This window comes from Caretta caretta, chromosome 9 (assembly GCF_965140235.1).
Source record: "Caretta caretta isolate rCarCar2 chromosome 9, rCarCar1.hap1, whole genome shotgun sequence".
Classification (NCBI taxonomy): Eukaryota; Metazoa; Chordata; order Testudines; family Cheloniidae; genus Caretta; species Caretta caretta.
In genome coordinates, this window is record NC_134214.1 from 22,086,510 (window position 1) to 22,107,423 (window position 20,914).

The 20,914-nt window shown below is 46.5% G+C and overlaps 2 protein-coding genes across 7 annotated transcripts in view; one reads left to right on the top strand and one right to left on the bottom strand.

The window, feature by feature from the left end:
* Positions 1-5,469: 5,469 nt before the first annotated feature.
* Positions 5,470-20,914, top strand: part of TRIM59 (tripartite motif containing 59) — a 63,679-nt gene continuing 48,234 nt past the window's right edge. Inside the window, exon 1 of one of the 2 annotated variants that reach the window (XM_048862793.2) lies at positions 5,470-5,529. The gene's annotated coding sequence lies outside the window, so the exon portion shown is untranslated. The remainder of the gene's footprint in view (positions 5,530-20,914) is intronic. The other variant, XR_012669860.1, reaches the window with a different exon arrangement.
* SMC4 (structural maintenance of chromosomes 4) overlaps positions 17,339-20,914 on the bottom strand; it is a 135,791-nt gene continuing 132,215 nt past the window's right edge. For all 5 annotated transcript variants that reach the window (XR_012669858.1, XR_012669854.1, XR_012669855.1 and 2 more), the window contains one exon: positions 17,339-20,039. The gene's annotated coding sequence lies outside the window, so the exon portion shown is untranslated. The remainder of the gene's footprint in view (positions 20,040-20,914) is intronic.

Below are 20,914 nucleotides of genomic sequence, written 5' to 3' on the forward strand. Positions count from 1 at the left end.
CTGGGCGGCCCGTGAACCGGCGGCTGGGGGAGGCTAGCCCCGCCCCTTCCGCGCGCCCCGGAACCCAGAGCCCCCCCAAAGCGGGGCCCTGTGGGCGGAGTGTGGGTGGGGCCACGCCTGGCTGTCTGGGGGGCTCAGCTCTGCTCAGCTTCATTTTTAGGGGCCCCTCCTTGGGACCCAGCCAAGGAAAAGAACATTCTCTCTTATTCCCCTCCCCCCCGTTTTTCATTCTTTTTTTCTTCCTTCTCCTCCAGTAAGTAATAGGAAGTAAATGAAAATAAAGTGAGGTTCCCTGGTTGTTTTTGTAGTCTGTCTAACTTTTCCACAGACCACTTGAAAATCGCTGAGGGTCTCAGCGGACCACTTCATGATCTTTCCAAATATTGTTTGTACGGTTAGCTAACTATTGTAAAGCGCTTTGGATAAGAGCACTTTATAAAAAAAAATAACTTAAAAAAGTTTTAGTGCAGGGTCTGGCCAGGACTTATGGTGCGGTAGGGGGCTCAGGGCTGGGGGGAGCAGGGTCTGGGAGGAAGTTAGGTGCAGGAACAGGCTGAGGGTTGGGGTGTAGGGTCTGGCCAGGAGTTAGGGTGCAGGAATGGGCTTAGGGCTGAGACAGGGGTTGGGATGTGGAGTGCTTACTGGGGTAGCTGCTGTTTGGTGTGAGGGGTGCAGGTGAGGATGTGGGACAGGGTGCAGGAGTCAGGGCTGGGAGTGTGTGAGGGGGTGCAGGAGTCAGGGAGCACAGGTGGCTGGGGGGGGGTTGAGGGGGTCCAGGAGTCATGGCTGGGGAGACGGGGTGTGTGAGGGTGGTGCAAGAGTCAGGGTTGGGGATGCAGGGTCTGGGAGAGAGGGTACAGGAGCAGGTTGGGGTGCAGAGTCTGGCCAGGAGTTAGGGTGCAGGAGCGGGCTCAGGGTTGGGGTAGGAGGTTAGGGTGTGGAGCACTTACCTGGGGCAGCTCCCATTTGGTGCAAGGGGTGCAGGTGGGAATGTCGGGGGGGGTGGGGTGCAGGAGCTCCCGTTTGGTGCTCAGGCTGGGGTGTGTGTGAGGGGGGGTGCAGGAGTCAGGGAGGGCAGGAGGTGTGTGAGGGGGGTTTGGGAGTCAGGACTGGGGGGCATGGGGGTGCTCCCTGCCCCACCCCAGCCCTCTGCCCTGAGTGGCTCACAGCAGGGGACTGGGGGTGGGGGCGGTATGTGTATTATTTTCCAGGGTCCAGGCCCCGTGTCAGGGCACCTTGTGTTTCACTGTAAATCCGTCTCTGGATAAAAAGAAGAAGATGTTAAACAGATGTAGTTGTAAAATGATGCTTTGGGCCCCTGGTGCCAACTGTACTTTCAGGTGTCATTGAGGATCCAGCAGCACCCCAAACTGAAAACTTCTTAAATGAAAGGAGGATAGGAAGGATAATTACCCCATTTCCCTTAACACACTATCAATGCCTCCCTTACATCCAAACTAAGCTTCTGCCAGCTTGCCTTTATCTAAGTATTGCTCTCCACCAGGCACTAGGAAAGCAAAGACGCTGCGCCATCTGGGTTTGATGGAAAAGAGGCATAGAACTGTGTGTGCCATGTACATCTTGATAGAACTACAGCCCAAATTGTTTTATTATTTTCCTCAGCATGACATACAGGAGGAGCAATCAAAATCAGCCTGGCAGAACATGCATGAGAACTGTCTCTGGACAGATAAGCAATTGATCGAAATCACATTCTCTGATCTCTTGGGGCCAAATCCTGTTCCCATTGAAATCAAAAGGAGTTTTGCTATTGAGTTAAATGGGAACAGGCTTTGATATTTGGAGAGGAAAGAACAAAACCACTCAAGCAAGGGCTATGTTGCTTATACCACAGCTATCAAAGGCCCCTGACTCATGTGAAAAAGTCAGCAGACATCCGATCTTTGTCCATTGCAAGGAAGAAATCAGCAATCAGTAAAGCTAGAACAGTGTCTGTACCATATCCAACTCATAAGTCCAGCTGCAAAGGATCAAGAAAATATGAAGCTCCGGATTACCTTAAAGTCCTCAGTCCCTTGGTTAGAATGCTCCCAATAGTATATGTTCGTAGTCCAGAGGCTGGAGCAGGAAAGAGGCAACATGGATATATTTCCAGGCCAGGGCCTTTTAGCTTCTGCCAAGTACCAAGTAAAGGGAAATCTGTTCTTACTGTGAAAGATGGTGTTTGGAGTCACATGGGCAAGTTACATGTCCATCACCCCCACCCATATTCTAGTTAGAACATTCACAAAAAGTCCATTAAGTGTAGACAGGCGTTTTCCAGGGTCCACTGTGAGCTAAGTGTTCCTTAATGGTCCATTCAACTTGACTTGTCCCTTCCTGTGCTGGGTAAATACCTTGTGGGTGTTACCACAGGAGCAAACGTAGTAAACATAGCTAATATTCATAACTTCAGATATCAAGATGAATATACATGCATAGAAATAGCATAATAAGTACCAGCTGTTTCACCTACACGACTATTCTCAAAAGAGATTCTGAAAAATCATACCACGTACCTCAGACCCTATGTGCCAGCACCATGCCCCCCTGGAGTTTTGTTATCTGTTATGTAACAGCAGATATGGAGCCAGTGACATGACTCTGTTTAGCTTAGAAGAGCAAGGTTAATGTTTAGCTGTTCAGGTGTGACTGCACCTTTAGTCAGTGAGGGCATACTGGCTGGCACACAATCAGGTTAATGGGCTTCAGTGTTCCTTTGCAGTTAACTTTTTAATGTTCATAAACCTGGTATGTGCTGAGGTGGTTTAAAGCATAAACAACCTCAGCACAGATTTTTAGGTTTGAAAATCTGTGAACCTCTGCCTCTTTGAGATATTATTATTATTATTTTTTGCTAGTCATAATGTGGCAGGGTGTCCTCTCTGTGCTCTGCTCATGAGGTTATGTATGTGTCTTGTAGCACTCTTCTGAACACCAGTTGGAAGGAATTTTTTTTATTGAGCTACCCCTGGTGTAGCTCCACGAGTGCTAGTGTAAGCGGGGGAATAGCCCCGCTATTGTGGGGAACTTCCCTGGCTTCTGCACTACCCCGGTGAAGTGGGCTAGCGAAAGGATCTGAGTCCTCGCTCCCACTTCCTTTACCCAGTGGTCTCCTTGCCCTTAAGGACTCCCCTTCCACTATCCTGTCTGGCAGAGTCCTTGTAACCCCAACAAGGCTGGGCCCAGGATTCCTGGGGGGCTCGACCCCCAACCCTGCTGTGGTCACCTAGGACAGGGGCTAGGGTGTCCCCACTCCGGGGTACTCTCTCTGCACTGGGCACTCCTCTGACCCACGGACCATTACATACAAGTTAAAGCAAATGCAAGTTATTTAATCAACAATTAATTTTAAAAAGAATAACGAAAAATGGGAAAGGTTAAAGGAAACACATCAACCCGCTCTGTGGCAGGGAACATCACAAACAGTGTCTCTGGAATGTCCGGGCAGTTCACAGTCTGTTCCGTGTAAGTCCCAGGCCTTCTTCTCAGGCCCTGGCTGTGCTGTAGGGATGCTGTGGGTTGGACACTTGCTCTGGTGGTGGCCACACACTCTCAGGCTCTAGGTGGCAGGACCCTTTTTCCCAGCATTGTCCCTGCCCTGTCAGGGTTACGGTCCAAGCCTGGCTTGCAGAGCCTCCTGGCTGAGGTGTCTCCCTGTGCTGGGCCCGTTGCCCAGGGACCCCCTCGCTCTTCCCAGCTGCTCACCACACCCAGCTCCAGACTGCTCCAGCCCCAGCTCCACCACTCTGTCTCAGCACGGCTGCTGCTGCTCTGCCTCCAGCTGTCTGGGCTGCTTCTCTGGCCCCTCTGCCTCTGGTTGCCACAGCTCCACTCCCGGGACAGGTCCGCTCTGCAGGCTGGCTCCGTGACTCTGCTCCCAGCACTGACCTGCCCCGTGGGCTGCCCCTCTGGCCCTGGCCCCTGCAGCTCTCCTCCCAGGGCAAGTCTGCTCACTCTGTGCCTCTGGCTTTGGGGCTGCAGCTCTGCTCCCAGGACAGGGTCTGCTCTCTCTGGATCTGGCGCAGCTCTGCTCCCCAACTCAGCTTGGACCCCTGCTTTCTCCTTAGCTCGGCCCAACTCTGTCTGATCCAGGCAAATCCAGCTCACACGGAGGATGTGACCTCCCTGGCCTCCTGACTCCCTGATTAGCCTGCCCGCCCTGTCATTCAGGCTGACCTGGAGCATTCCTGGGAACTATCAGTCTCAGGGTCCTGATTTCCCATAGACCCTTCCCCTTTTAGTACTGGGAGCTAGCCAACCAAAACACCCCCACTGAATGTTAATAAGGGGGCAACAGTCCCCTTACGCTAGCAATGAAAATGAAAGGAGCACTAGGATAGACTGGCTGCAAATATTTTTATCACCAGGCATGTAATTTTCTGGCCAGCTAGTACAACTTCCATTCTTGCTACTACTGGTGGAACAGTACTAGTGTGAGAATTGCCTAAACTTTTTTGCATTGACAAGGCAATTGACTTATTGTCCCATGCATCTCCAAGCCCTCACAGTGGCCAGGGAATCTGTGCCTGATGGACATCTCCTATCACTCAGGTAGGGTGACCAGATGTCCCGATTTAATAAGGACAGTCCTGATAGTTGGGGCTTTTTCTTATACAGGAACCTGTTACCCTCCACCCCCTGTCCCAATTTTTCACCCTTGCTACCTGGTCATCCTACACCCAAGGCAAGCCAAGGAAACTGCACCTGGGGGGCACCTGTGAGTCCAATCTAGAGCTAGAAGAAATGTAAATCTTGGATAAAAACCTGGCCCCACTGAAGTGAGTAGCCAGCTTTGCCATTGACCTTAACAGAGCCAAGATTTCACACCCCTGGGTCCAAGCAAGAACTTGTGAGCTGCGCACACTGACTTGAGTCAATCTGGTATATCTACACTTAAAATGCTATAGCAGCACAGCTATGCCACTATCATGCTTCAGTACAGACACCACCTATGGGACAGGAGGGGGTCTTCCCACTGGCACAGATAATCCATCTTCCCTGGAAGCAGTAACTAGGTCCATAGAATAATTCTTCCATCAACCTGGTGCGGTCCACAAGGGATTTAGACTGGCTTCACACACCACCCAGGGGTGTGGATTTTCCCACCCACCTAATTTTTTAGTGTAGACCAGGCCTAAATGCGTTGAACAGATGGGAAGACTCCCCTCAGGACAGGAGCGCTGTGTGACTACAGCTCTGGCGCAGCTTAAGCTAAATAGCCCTTAACGGCCGTGTGCTGGAGGTGGTGTTAGTTTGAAAGTTGTAACCGTTCAAACGCAGCCACTCGCCTCAGCTTCAGTTTAGAACTGAACGTTCTGCGGCCGCCGGTTGGCTGCCGGGTCTCAGCGGCGCATGCGCGACACGGTTTGCGTAGCGTCTTTGCCTTCCTTCCTCTCCTCCTTCCCCGAGGGAGCCTCTGATAGGACGGGGACGGGGACGGGGCGGGGTTTAGAGGCTAGTAGCGGGCGGGGAAACCTAGTAAGGAGGGTGTCAGTGGCTGCCTGAGGGGAATCTTGTGCGGGCGAGGTGAGTTTCCCTGCAAACCGTGGGGGGAGGGGCATGGGGAAGCTGAGCGGGGCTGGTGGACGGGGCTGTGTGGCCTGGCGTTTGTCAAGGGATTAACGGACGGGCAGGACTAAAGCACTGCGGATTGTGGGGCCCTTAAAGGGGAAGGCACTGGTCAGGCTGCGGGCAGTAGCCCCTACCCCCATTGCTCTAGCGGGGGCTAGCTAAAGACGGGCCTTAGACCGGGTACCTGTGCCCTGGCAGCGCGGTGTAATTGTCGGGTGAGGGTCAGCTGCCGCCCCTTCTTCTCCGGGTGCTGCTGGCCGGACTCCCGCGATGTGGTCTCCTGGCGCTGCAGGGCACGTCGCTTGCCCTCTCCGTGTCTGTGGGGATAATGGCTCCTTCATAGGAGGGTCTGGTGTAAAATGTCTGAATTAAAGTAACTAATAAACATGTAACTAAAGTAATTAAAGTAACTAATAAACATGCTGAATGTTTATAAAGGTGTCTTGAGGTTTTTGTCTGGAAGGCGTTGTGTACATTGAAAGTGTTTCTTGCTAAAGTTACAGTTGAACTGGGACAGAAAACCACAACTTCCGATGAAGTGAGCTGTAGCTCAGGAAAGCTTATGCTCAAATAAATTGGTTAGTCTCTAAGGTGCCACTAATACTCCTTTCCTTTTTGCTAGTAAGTGATACTTCTGCTGCCTCTACCCTTCACAGTGGGTATGTACGGTTTCCCCTCCCTTTTTAATTACAAAAAGGATTTAATTGTACCTTATATTCCTGTAGTACTATTAATAAGAAAGTGCTTCAGAAACTACTGACCCGAGCAGTTCATTTGATGCTGCTGTGACAGCTCATATTGAGTAAGGGCAGTCAGGCTTTTTAGTAGTCCTCCTAAAATGCACCAGTTCTGAGGGGGAGAAGAGTTGTGGTTGAGAAGGGCTGATGGTTCCTAGTCAGTGTGTTTGGATCCTTTTCTTTCTTCAGCTGGAGCTATTGAGACCACTGGTTGGACAAGAAAGCTCAGGGAGTCAGGGTCTGCTGCTCTCCTCTGACTCCCAGGCCAGCTGATTGCTGAGCAGGTTGGAGCTAAGGGTTGTGCTCAGCACAGGCTCCAGCAGTGTGTTCTCCCCAAGCAGGAATATCCTTTGTGTGGAAAACACTAGGACTTGTGGGGGACAAGATGGTTGAGGTCATATCGTTATTGGACCAACTTAAAAGATATTACTTCACCCATGTTGTGTCCCTAATATCCTAGGACTGACATAGCTACAACAACACTGCATAGAATTAGAGGGGTCCTTATAAGGCTGCCTGATTCTGCACTATTTCCCAGAGATGAGGGATGTCCTGATTCTTATTTTCTACTATTCTATATTTGTATCTTTCAGCAAATTATGTCATTTCATTATTCACCCCTTCTTCCAGGTTATTAATATAGACATTAAGCAGCAGGAGCTGGATTCACAAAAAGGACTTAGTTATTGCAGTGCTGAGCATTGCAATGCCTAAACCCCTAAGTACCCTGCCTTTCTGTGGAATTCACAGCCTTGAGGTAGGTGCCCAGGCATATAGGGAACAGTTGTGTGGTTAAGGCTATGTCTACGTTGTACTTTCATTGTTAAAACTTTTGTTGCTCAGGGGTGTGAAAAAACAATCCCGAATGACAAAAGTTTTAACGACGAAAAGTGCCAATGTGGCCCAGGGCCATCCTTACGATTTATGGTGCCTTACGCAGTATTATTAAACTGATGCCCTTATGCTCCATTGAAAGTGGTCCCCAGCCGGCGCTGCTGACCTCAGTATGTCAAGGGGGCACAGCCATCACCCCCACCCACGGACCCTAAGAACCCCCCCCCCCAATTGCTGACACACACTGAGCTTCCTATGCAGCAGATGCTGTGGCAGTGACTCAAGACAGGCTTCGTGCTGTCACATGGAGGCTGCATCTTGCCAGAGCCCTAGCAACTCCTGGCTCACCACGAGCGTTTTGAAAAGACATACCAAGCAGTAATAACAGCAATAATACAAGAACGTGTGTGTGAGAGAGACTGTGTATGTGTGACTATGTGACAGAGTGTGTGTTGGGGAGTGTGAGACAGTCTGTGACTCGTGAGAGGCAGAGTGTATGTGGGTGTGAGAGCCAGTCTGTGTGTGTTAGGGAAGTGTGAGAGACAGTGAGCGCACTGTCACTTTGAGCCCCGCCCCCCCAAACTCACATGGAAGTTTCACTCCTCTTGTCCTGGCGCCTGCTGGAGACCAAGTGGCGCAGGCAGTGTCCAGGGAGGAACTGTGCTCCGGGTGGTGGGGGGCTGGGTCTGCGCTGTCCTAGGCTCCCCAAGGCTGGGTCGGACTCTGCAGAGCTGGAGGCTGGGGCCCTCAGCTGGCTGGCTGAGGAGTGAGCAAGTGAGGGAAAGGGTGGGGAGAAGCCTATCGGCCCAGCGCGGGGGAGAGGCCGGAAAAAAGAGGATTCCAGCTGTAGCCAGCAAGGGGAATGGTGCCCCAAATTTTCGGGTGCCCTACTCAGCCGCGTATGCCTAGAGATGGCCCTGGTGTGGCCTTCGTCAGCGGGAGCCACTCTCCTGTAGATGAAGCTACCGCCCCTCGTTAGGGGTGATTTTATTTTGTCCTCAGGAGAGCTCTCTCCTGGCGACAAACAGTGGCTACACTGCTTATCTTACAGTTGCATGACTGCAGCGGCACAGCCATGCCATTGCAAGGTGCACAGTATAAACTTAGCCTAAGAAAGGAATTCAGAGAAGCCAGCAAGAAGGAAGCTGACTAAACTGGCCTGAAGTGAAAAGCAGAGGAGAAAGTGGGGCTTAAATACTGGATTTCCATTGATCTGGCCTTAGCTACCTGACTGAGAGGCTGGAGGGAGGTGGCTGTCTGTGCTCAGGATTCACAGCCATGGACTTTTTCTTGGAGTTAGGCATCTATCCCATATTAGCCTTGTTTTGGGGGTGGGGCAGGGAATAGTGAGAGAACACCACCCTATTATAGCCAATAGTACAGTGGTTAAGTCCCTTGCCTGGGAGTGGGGAGACTTGTCTTAACATCCCCACTCTGTTGGATTTGGAGCAGGGAGTGGAACCCAGGTCTCCCAGGAGAGTGCCCTCACCATCAGGCTATTAGGTATTCTCTGGTTGGCCTCCCTGAAATCTCTCATGTTGAAGCTGTTCCATTTTGTATACGTATTTACTGTGTGATAGATACTTTCTTGCTATTTTTATGACTCTATAGCTCAGTGGTTAGAGCCCTCACCTGGGATGTGGACACTGGGCTATTGGGTACAATGGGGTGCACACACAGGGGAGATGATGCCCAGTCTGAGAATCCTCTTGGGGTTTAGGCATGAGCTAGGGCACCAAGTAGCTTGGCATCAGGATGTAGGCAGTTTTGTGCATGCCCACCAGCAGAAACTTACATGCCTATAGTGTAAGGTGGCAGCTGAGCAGTGGTTTTGTGAATGTCAGTGGTACCTAAATGTTGGATTTGTGTACATGAGGAGGTCAGTAGTGGCTTAAGTCCCTTGTGAATCTAGCCCTTGTCCTACCAGTACCCTGATTCCTGGGGTACCCACTAATGTATTTTGATTTCACTATCTCTTGCTTCATAGTTAGCGAGTTTCCTTAACAATATCTGGTGATGTACTCTTATCAGAAGGTCTTAGAAAAAGTCTAAATAACACTATATCCGCCAGTTCTACTTTGTTACTATTTTCTTAGTTGTTGAAACAATTTTAAAGTTCCACCTTCTTTGGTTAGCCCAGGACTCTAAATTCAAATTCTTATTTATTTATGGTAGCACCTATTATGTACTAAGTACATTTCAAACACTGAAGAAAGATTGTGGCTTCTCTGCAGAGCTCACAATTTAAGGACACAATTTAAGGTTAAGGAAAGGAGACTAAGAACAAAAATAGTCAGTTTATACACAAGTTAATTTGATTCACTGGAAGCGATATGAACTGCTGGTGCTTGGCATCTTGCTGAAAAGTGGTATCACAAGTGATACCAGCACTGTGGGAAACTCTTTGAGGCAAAGCTCCACTAGTTTTAATGAATGTGAAATAGGGAATATGTTATTAAGAGATGAGACTGAGAATAGGCTTTTTGAGAATAGGCTTTATTACCTTTTTGCTTGAAGTGACCTGAAAATGAATATGACCATCTGTTTGCTCCTTTATCCCCTGGCTTTTTACAACAGAAATGCAGGTCTTCCCTATCCTGAAAGATTGTATGGCCTTATCTACACTAGGAATAGTTTTGAAAACTTTCTCACTGTGCCTAACATTAATTCAGAGGATCATAGAAATTTATGGCTGGAAGGGACCTCCAATAGTCACAAAGTCCAGCCTCCTGCACTGTGGCAGGAACAAGTAAACCTAGACAAGTGTTTGTCTGACTTATTCTTAAAAACCTCCAATGATGACAGTTCCACAACTTCCCTTGGAAGCCTATTCCAGAGTTTAACTATCCTTGTAGTTAGACAGTTTTTCCTAATATCTAACCTAAATCTCCCTTGCTGCAGATTAAGCCCAGTATTTCTTGCTCTACCTTCAGTGGACATGGAGAACAATTGATCACAGACCTTTTTATACAACTCGTCAACTTATTGGAAGACTGTTATCAGATCCTCCCTCACTTCACATGCCCACATGTAATCTTTCTTCATAGGTCAGGTTTTCTAAACCTTTGATCATTTTTGTTGCTCTCCTCTGGACTCTCCAATTTATCCATATCTTTCCTAAAGTGTGGCAGTCAGAATTGAACACTGTACTCCATCAGACCAGGTAGTAATAGAGAACTTTAACTACCCAGGCAGCCATTGGAAAAGTAATATGGTCAAACAAAATTTAAAATAAGTTCTTGGAATATATTAGGAACAACTTTTTTATTACAGAAATTGGAGGAAGAAACTGGGGCAAAGCCATTTTAGACTTAATTTGGATCAAAAGAGAAGAATTGGTAGTAAACCTGAAGGTGGAAGACAATTTAGGTGAAAGTGATCATGACATGATAGATTTCATGATCCTAAGGTAAGGAAGGAGTCAGAGCAGCAGAATAAGGACAATGGACTTCAAAAAAGCAGACTTTAACAAACTCGGAGAACTGGTAGGTAAGGTCCCAAAAGAAGAAAATCTAAGGAGAAAAGGAGTTCAGGAGTATTGACGGTTTCTCAAGGAGATGATATTAAAAGCAAAACTGCAAACTATCCCAATGCTAAGGAAAGATAAGAATAGTAAGATGCCAATATGGCTAGATCAGGAGCTCTTTAACGACCTGAAAATCAAAAAGGAGTCCTACAAAATGTGGAAACATGGATGAATTGTTAAGGAGGACTACAAAAGAATAGCATAAGCATGTATGGGGCAAAATCAGAAAGGCTAAGGCACAAAATGAGTTTACAGCTAGCAAGCGACATAAAAGGCAATAGGAAGAGGTTCTTTAAATACATTAGGAGGAAGAGAAAGATGAAGGAAAGTGTAGGTCCTCTAATTAGCAGGGAAGGAGAGCTAATAACTGATTACTTCAAGAAGTTTCAGAGTAACAGCCGTGTTAGTCTGTATTCGCAAAAAGAAAAGGAGTACTTGTGGCACCTTAGAGACTAACCAATTTATTTGAGCATAAGCTTTCGTGAGCTACAGCTCACTTCATCGGATGGTGAGCTGTAGCTCACGAAAGCTTATGCTCAAATAAATTGGTTAGTCTCTAAGGTGCCACAAGTACTCCTTTTCTTTTTACTTCAAGAAGGCTAAGGTGTTTAATACCTATTTTGTTTCAGCTGCACTAAAAAGGCTAATGGAACTAGATACTTCACACAATTAATATCTACAAGGGGGAAGGAACATAAGCCAAAATAGGGAAAGAACCAGCTAAAGAATATTAGATAACTTAAATGTATTCAAATCAGCAGAACTTGATGAAATGCATTGTAGGGCACATAAGGAACTAACTGAAGTATCTCAGAAATATACTGAAACAAATTATTAAAAAATCAATTTGTAAGCACCTAAAAGGACAATAGGATTACAAGGAATAGCCAGCATGGATTTATCAAGAACAAATCATGCCAAACCAACCTAATTTCCTTTTCTTAACAGAGTTACTGGCTTGGTGCATAGAGGGGAAGCAGCAGACATGATATATTTAAATTTTAGTAAGGTTTTTGGCACCGTTCCACGTAACATTCTCATAAGCAAACTAGGGAAATGGCATCTACAGGAAATTACTGTAAACTGGGGCCACAACTGATTGCAAGAGAGTACTCAGAATAGTTATCAGTGGTTTGCTGTCAAACTGGAAGGGTATGTCCCTGCAGGGGGGGTCAGTTCTGGATCCAGTACTAGTCAATATTATCATTAATGACTTGGGTAATGGAGTGGAGAATATGCTGATAACATTTGCAGATGACACCAAGGTGGAAGGAGTTGCAAAGGACAGGATTAGAATTCAAAATGACATTAATGAATTGAGTTGAACAAGATGAAAGTCAATAAAGTCCAGAATACTTCACTTTGGAAGGAGAAATCAAATGCACAACTATAAAATGGGGAATAACTAGCTAGGTGGTAGTACTGCTGAAAAGGATGGGGTTATAATAGATCGCAAATTGAATATGAGTCAACAGTGTGATCCTGTTGCAAAAAAGGATAATATTCTGGGGTGTATTAACAGGAGTCTTGTACATAAGACACAGGGAGGTAATTGTCCCCATATACTCGGCACTGGCAACCCTTATCATTCAGGTGAACTGCTGTTAGCAACATAGGGTCCCTTAATGAAGGGAGACTGCTGGTAACCTATATTACAGACACCAGTTCAGCTGAACGGTGAAAAACTTTGGAATATATTCCTGACACAGATGTAAGAGAGAGAAGATTGAGGTAATATTTTTTTATTGGACCAGCTTTTGTTGGTGAGAGGGACAAGCTTTCAAGCTACACAGAGCTCTTCCTGAGGTCTGGGGAAGGTACTCAGAATGTCACAGCTAAATACAAGGTCGAAGGGATAGTTTAGCACAAGTAGATAGCACATATTCTAAGCCAGCGGTTCCCAACTTTCCAGACTACTGTATCCCTTTCAGGAATCTGATTTGTCTTGCCTACCCCAAGTTTCACCCCCCCTTAAAAATACTTGCCTACAAAATCAGACATAAAAATACAAAAGTGTCACAGCACACTGTTACTGAAAAATTGCTTACTTTCTCATTTTTACCATATAATTATATAATAAATTGACTGGAATATAAATATTGTACTTACATTTCAGTGTGATACTTGAGCCTGTTTTTTCACTTTTGAGTCTTGTCTGATGCCCAAGCCCTGCCACCTGGGGCTGAAGTATGTAACTTAGTTTCGTGTGAGGCCCTGGGCAGTTGCCCTGTTTGTCACCCGTTAATGCCAGCCCTGCACTTGTGACCCCCCTAAACCTCTCCTATGGACCCCCCCCCCCAGGGGCTGCAACCTCCAGGTTGAGCAACGCTGATCTAGATGAGTTGAGTGCTCCCTGGAAGACCTCTGAGTATCCGTGGGGTACACGTACACCTGCTTGTGAACCACTGTTCTAAGCGGCCATTCAAGATGAAGTGGCCTATTAACCCCTGTAGTCATAGGACAAAAACAATGGTTAATGGATTACAGATTGTTGTAATAAACCATAAATCCAGTGTCTTTACTAAGACCATGATTTTTAGTGTCTAGCAAACTTATGAATTTAAGCTCACAGGCTTGTCTTTTGAAAGTGTTGTGCAGGTTTCCTTTGAGGATGAGGACTGATAAGTCAGATTTAGAGTGATTGCTTTGCGAAAAGTTTTCACCCACAGGTGATTTTATCTTTTATCATTTTCCTGTATGAGTTCATTGGAGAGCATAGTGATGGTCTGTTTTCACCCACATAGGACAGTTGCCAACTTTCATGCGGTAAATAAGCACCCTGACTTTCACAATAAGCCAAAAATCAAGGTAACCCCATTTCAAAACAAGCCAATCCCTAAGAACCCCAAAATTCTATGTGACTAGATCCCCCGGCGCGCAGTCTGGAACTGTGGTGGGCCCACTGTGCACCCCCTAACTCTCTTCCCCCCTTGCCCCGGCTTGCTGGGAGCTGATAAAAAAAAAAAAAAAAAAGAAGCAACAAGCTACAGGCCAAAAACTAGCCAACAAGCAACTCACAAGCTAATTAAGATAAAATCAAGCCCAATTTCTGCGTGTTTTTGGTGGGTTTGGCATGTCTGCCACATAGTTGTTGTTGGGGCATTTAGTGCACAGGATGAGATACAGCATGTTACTCCCTGGGGAATTCTGTGCCACTGCACAATGCAGAACATTAATTGTGTGCAGAATTTCATTTTTTCCAGCAGAATTGGCACTGGCTGCTGCTAGGGGCTACTGGCTTTGGGAGAGCCCAGCTCCCCAGCTTGCTATGTGGGAGGCACAGGTGGGCTGCTGTTCCTGAGTTTGCCAGCCCTGCTTGGTCACATGGTGCTGCAAGGCCTCCTCCCTGTGTGGCAGTTGCTGGAGCCGGGGAGAGGCAGGAGGAATAGATGGCATCTGCAGGAAGGAGCTCCTGCTTTCTGGGAGGGGAAACTGAGCGTAAGGGGGGATCCTACCGGGGAGGTGTGATTCGAGGTGTTCTGGGGGTGATCGAGCCCCCCACCATCAACAGGTATGGGTTGTCTCTGCCTGGTGGGACAGTAACAAAGCTGCGTGGAACGGAGCCTGCAGCTGGGCTCTTGGGGGGACGGGAGGAGGTGTGGGTGTCTGGACTGGGGTGGGGGGACCCTGTGCAGCCCACTCCAGCACCACCCAAATAGTCTCTTCCAGTACACACACACCCCTCCAGCATCCCCAAATGCCCCCTCCCAGTACACACACCCTCTAGTGCCCCAAATACCCCCTCCAATACCCCCCCCCAGCTTCTCCTCCCGGTAGTATCCTCTATTTGGGAACTTGAAATATGGTAATCATATGGGGGCAAAACGAAAAAATGAGAATCGACTAAAAGACTGGAGGGGCAGAGTTTTGTCCCAAGATGTGCCCAGCTGGCACACGTGACACACCCAGACTGAGGTGCCCGACAGAAGCATAACAGAGAAACAGGAACTGGGTTGTCATAGAAGTTTCTTTAACTCTGCTCCTGGTGGAATCTTTTTTGTCATCTGTATTGTTACAGACATACTTCCTGACAGATATTTTGAAATAAATTACCAAAATAATTGAAGCTGTTGTGATTATATTGTATTATTTTGACAAATAAGGTATACAGAATTTTAAAATATTGTGTACAGAATTTTTAATTTTTTGGCACAGAATTTCCTCGGGAGTAACACACATTGTGATATTGTGACCAGGTCCTAGTGGGGAGCTAGTTATGATCACTCAGTCAGGGTGAACTGCAAAGAATGGGGCAGACAATCTGCATAAAGATGGTGGACATTCCAGTACTGATATTTACCAAGCCAGTATAAAACAGCTTCTTTTATTACCTTACTGGTTACTCAGAAGTCCAAACAACACAGTTCTCTTAAGGTGATCCAGCCTCAGGCCTCCATCCAGCTATCCACATCAAATATGATGAACGTTTCTGTAAATCTTATTTCATCATTTAAAATAAAAGGTTCCACCAATCCCAAAGGATCGGACACGTTACGTGCCAGATTATTGAATATTCCAGATCTTACCCAAATATATGCTACAGCCAATTCTTAATAACTAAACTTTATTAAAAAACAAAAGAGAGATGGTATGGTTAAAAGATCAATATACATACAGACATGAGCTCAGTTCATTTAGGTGCAGATTCATAGCAGAGATTGTGAGCTTTGTAGTTGCAAAAAGTTCTTTTAGAAATAGTTCATAGGTTATAGTCCAATGCCCAAATATCATATTCAGGGCGTACCAGCATAACTGGGACCTCAGTCTTGTGACTCAAACTTCCCCTGATAGCCTAAGCAGATCTGAGATGACAGAATCAGGACCCAAGGATCTTTCATACAATTTCATGTCTTTTGACAAGTTTGAAGTTCAAAAGGTAATTAGCATGACTTTGAAGGAGGTCCATCACCAGTACTTAGCTATAGAATTAACAAGGCAATTTGCTTGTTCCTCCACCATTCACAGATTATTTGCTATACATTTCAGAGAGAGATTAATACAGAGAGATCCCATGTTTACAATTCATTTAAAAAATAGGATGTTCTTTTGACCTCTGCATTATCAGAATACATAGTCATAGCATAGACAGGGAGTGTTGATTACATTTTTGACCCTACCCATACATATGTAAATACACAAAAACACAAACATTATCTCCGCACATGTCTTTTGAGGGTTATTTATTTGGCAGGATATTTAACCCTTTCTAGCCATGCGTCACAAGGACTCATGGGCCTTGAAAGGTGTGTTGTGGCGGGTGTTGATCATTATAGCAGTGGAGATAAGTCTGGAAGTTTTGCATCTGTTGTTCTGACAGGGTCTGGTGCCACTTTGAGTTGGTGGGTCCTGGTCTGTCAGGAGCTTGTTTCTGATGATGAGCTTGGAGAGGTTGGGGGGGGGGGTTGTTTGAGGGCCAGAAGAGGGGGTTCAGGAAAGATTTCTTTCAGGATAGGGTCACCATCAAATACAGGTTGTAGTTGTTTGATACCCCACATAGGTTCCAGTGTAGGGTGGTAGGTGACAACTGTGTGGTTGGAGAGGGTTTTATTTCTGTATTTAAGCAGGTTTTCTCAGGGTATTTGGGTGGCCCATTTAATGATGCAATCTTCTTCTTTGGTGGAGTGTCCTTATTTTATGAAGACAGTTTTGAGTGGCTTGAGATGTATATTCTAGACATTCTCCTGAGAGCATATTCTGTGGTATCTGAGTGCTTGGCTGTAGATAACAGATTTCTTGGTGTGTTTGGGGTGGTTCCTTAATCACCACACCTACCTTCATAGATCCAGTATACTATTAAGTCATGGATTCCGTGACTTTACTGGACCTCCGTGACTTCTTTGGCTTCAGCTGTCAGCTGCTGAAGGTCAGCTATTATCAGCAGGAGAAAAAAAACTTTTGTAGTGATAATCAGGATGGCCCACTTCAAACAGTTGACAAGACAGTGTGAGTAACAGTAGGGGGAAAATTAGCATGGGGAAATAGTTTTTAGTTTGTGTAGTGACTCATCCACTCCCAGTCTTTATTCAAGCTTAATTTAATGGTGTCTAGTTTGCAGATTTATTCCAGTTCTGCAGTTTCTCATTGGAGTCTGTTTTTGAAGTTTTTTTTGTTGAAGAATTGTGACTTTTAGGTCTGTAATTGAGTGTCCAGGGAGGTTGAAGTGTTCTCCAACTGGTTTTTGAATGTTATAATTCTTGACGTCTGATTTATTTCCATTTATTCTTTTGCATAGAGACTATCCGGTTTGGCCAATGTACATGGCAGAGGTGCATTGCTGGCACATGATGGCATATATCACATTGGTAGATGTGCAGGTGAATGAGCCTCTGATAGGACCTAATCACATCAGCCACACTATGATGGTGTTCCTTGAATAGATATGTGGACAGAGTTGGCAACTGGCTTTGTTGCAAGGATAGGTTCCTGGGTTAGTGTTTTTGTTGTATGGTATATGGTTGCTGGTGAGTATTTGCTTCAGGTTGGGGGGCTGTGTGTAAGCGAGGACTGGCCTGAGTCAAACTGCATTTTTGGATCTCAGAGAACTGGATGAAGTGTTCTTCCAGAACTAGATGAGGTGTTCTGGATAAGCTACTCCGGGGGAAATTCTGCACACAATATTTTAAAATTCTGCATATTTCATCAAAATAACACAATATAATCATGTCTGTTTCAATTATTTTGGTAATTTATTTCAAAATACCTTTCAGCAAGTATGTTTGTAACAATACAGACAACAAAAAATGATTCAGGAAATGTTTTTTGACAAATAGATTCCTTAGTAAGCATACAGAACTTTGAGTAATAATTAATTTACATTACAGTACAGAAATGTATTTCCCACACACCCCAGAAGCAGTCCAAAGGTTTGGGGGAGTCAGGAATAATGCAGAAGCTGAGGGTAAGGGAAGTAATTGCTGGGAAGGAGCCTGGGAGTGAACCTGGAGGGTTGTTTGGGTGTGGGAGGGAAAAGTATGGAACTGTTTTTTGGGGGGAAGGATTATTAGGGGGTTGTGGATCATTCCTCAAGCAGACCCTGATTGAACCCTAGTCTCTCCCATTCAATTAGGCACATCTGCCCCTGTCCCCCATGCAGCCACCCGTTGTCCCTATATGTCCCTGCATCCCCACCAATGTTCCCTCTAATTTTTTCCATCCATGTGTGGAATAAATTTTGTTTTAGGCACATACCTCGGTGCACATGTGAAACAAAACCTAGATATAATACATATTTTTAAAAAGTTACCATAGGGATAATTACTCCAGCCAGGACAGGTTAGGCATTTTAGAGCTCACTACTCAAAGAATTACATTTAAGTGTAAGAGAAATAAAAATTATGACATGCATAGACCAGTCAAAACACTAAAATAACACTTTGAAAGAATAAAATTACAGAGAATATATATGCATTGCAGGAAGTACCAAGAAGTAACAACAATAATAATACAAGTATGTGTTAGGAGGTGAGTGTGTGTGACACAGAGAAAATGTGTGTGTGTGAGACACGTGGCTGGGAAAAGCTGTTTGCTGTCTCTTTAAGATACTCCCTGAAAGCTCTCCTGCTGTGTCCTGAGTCCTGTTGTCTCCCCTCCCCCATTCTGCGGAGATGGGAGGGGGGAGAGAGAGAGAGAGAGAGTGTGTGTGTATGACAGAGACTGTGAGCTGGCTGCTGGGGAAATCTCAGAAATAGTGCACTGTCTCCCTAAGAAAGGCACTGAGACACTCGGCACTCAGACCGCAGCAGATCCGAGTCCTCCTGAGCCAGCCTGTCCCCTCGGCCCTGTTTTGCGGAGATGGGGTACCGGGGCGGGGGTAGGAGGACACCCTGACATCAGCACCCTTCTCCCTCCTTCACTTCCCCCCTCCCTCCGCTCTGCACTTTCAGCAGGAGGGTCCCAGGAGCAGCTGCAGGACTGAGGGACATGGGGGGAGGGTCACCTGAACACATGCTGCTGGCTGTGCACACTCTGATATCATATGTGGTGTGCCACGCGAGGCTCCGGATGCGATCCCTGCAGCAATGGCTAGCGACAGTCTACTCCCAGTCCAGGAACCACCTGGAGAAGGTTGTCACCATCTCTGTGACAGTACTTACCACGCTGCAATGGTGAACTGACCCCGGAAAAGTCCTGGAAGGAGTTCCCTTCATCAGCGCTCCTCACTCAGTCAAGTTGGTTTAGGATGCCTCGGATCAGGGACGCACCTCGGCACCCTCTAGACCCAAGGTATGTGGTTCCCAGAGGAGTCAATGCTACACATAAATGTCAAAGAGCTTAGGGCAGTGCACGGAGCATGCGTGGTCTTCTACCTTACCTGTCGGTCAGAGTGGCCAGAGTCCTCACGGACAACACAGCCTCGATGTTCTACATCAACAGGCAAAGCGGAGCGTGATCTTCAGCCCTTTGCCAAGAGGCACTCCGTCCCTGGGACTTCTGCATCAACCATGGAATCCATCTAGAAGCGTGTCACCTTCCGGGGGCCAGGAACATGCTAGCAGATCACCTAAGCAGGGACTTCTTCTCTCACCACGAGTGGGTGCTCCACCTGAAGGTAGCCAGCATGATCTTCCAAAGGTGGAGAACTCCCCAAGTCTCTTTCATCTATCAAGGTCCACTTGGCTGCTATTTCGGCCTTCCATCCTTTGTTCCAAGAGAGGTTGGTCTTCGTTTACATGATGGTGCGATTTTTAAAAGGTCTGGAGTGACTCTACCCTCAGCTCCGTGACCCAGGGGACTTAAATCTCATACTTTTGAGGCTCCCCGGCTTCCTCTTCAAACCATTGAGGTCTGTTTCTGGTAGCAATAGCATCTGCCTGTAGGGGCTCTGAGATTATGGCGCTTACCTCAGAGCCGACCTAGATGGTGTTCTACAAGGACAAGGTCTGGCTGCGGCTGCATCTAACCTTTCTGCCCGAGGTAGTTTCACAGTTTCATGCCAGCCAGGACACAAGATGAGCGTAGATTACACTCTCTGGATGTCAGGAGAGCGTTAGCCTTCTACCTCGAAAGAACTAAGCTGTTCCATAAGTCGACACAGCTGTTCATCACGGTAGCAGACAGAATGAAGGGCTGTCCAGTGTCCACCCAAAGAATTTCATCCACCTGCATCTGTTTCCGCTATGAAAAGGCGAGTGTGCCTTCACTGGCGATTGTGACTGCCCATTCAACTAGGGAGCAAGCCTCATTGGTAGCTTTCCTGGCCAAGGTGCCAATCCAGGATATCTGCAGGGCTGCTACCTGGTCATCCATTCACGTTCCACTACGTGACTACCCAGCAGGCCTGGGATGATGTTGGCTTCAGCAGAGCAGTATTGCAAGCTGCACAACCGTGAACACTGGGCCCACCTCCAGCAATACTGCTTGTGAGTCACCTAGAACAGAATAGACATGAGCAAGCACTCGAAGCTGTAGCTCACGAAAGCTCATGCTCAAATAAATTGGCATCCGATGAAGTGAGCTGTAGCTCACGAAAGCTCATGCTCAAATAAATTGGCATCCGATGAAGTGAGCTGTAGCTCACGAAAGCTCATGCTCAAATAAATTGGTTAGTCTCTAAGGTGCCACAAGTACTCCTTTTCTTCACTCGAAGAAGAAAAATCAGTCACCTGCCTTTCGTAACTGTTGTTCTTCAAGATGTATTGCTCACGTCCATTCCATTACCCTCCTGCCCCTCTGTTGGAATTGCTGGGAAGAAGGAACTGAAAGGGCGTAGGGCCAGTGGTGCCTAATATACCAACGCATGAGCGCAGCACTCCAGAGGACGCCTCTGCTGGCCCTACAGATACCACTAAGGCAAAAATCTCTGACTATGCGCATGGGCACGCACACAGGTAGAATGGAATGGACATGAGCAACACATAAGAACAACGGTTACGAAAGGTAGGTAACCCGTTTTTTCTTTAGAACATTTTATTGTCCATAAATACTAAAAAATAAAAGAATAAAAATTGTCTATTTGCAATATTTTTTTTCTTGTGTGACTTTTAAATTCTTCAATCCTTTATGTCTTACCTTTAATATACTTCCATGTACATTTCAATCATTATCAGGCAATTTGGGCCTTTATAGGGCAAATATTAATGAAGTTATGGACAAGAACCCTTCGTTGGTATATAGTCAAAATTGGTAGCTTTGGATGTGCCATAACAGAAAACTGCAGGGTTTCTTGCAAAGAATACTTAACACAAAGGTGTCAGGGTACTAGCTGTATAAATCTGCAGAGATTAAATAATGACCCTCTTGCTGG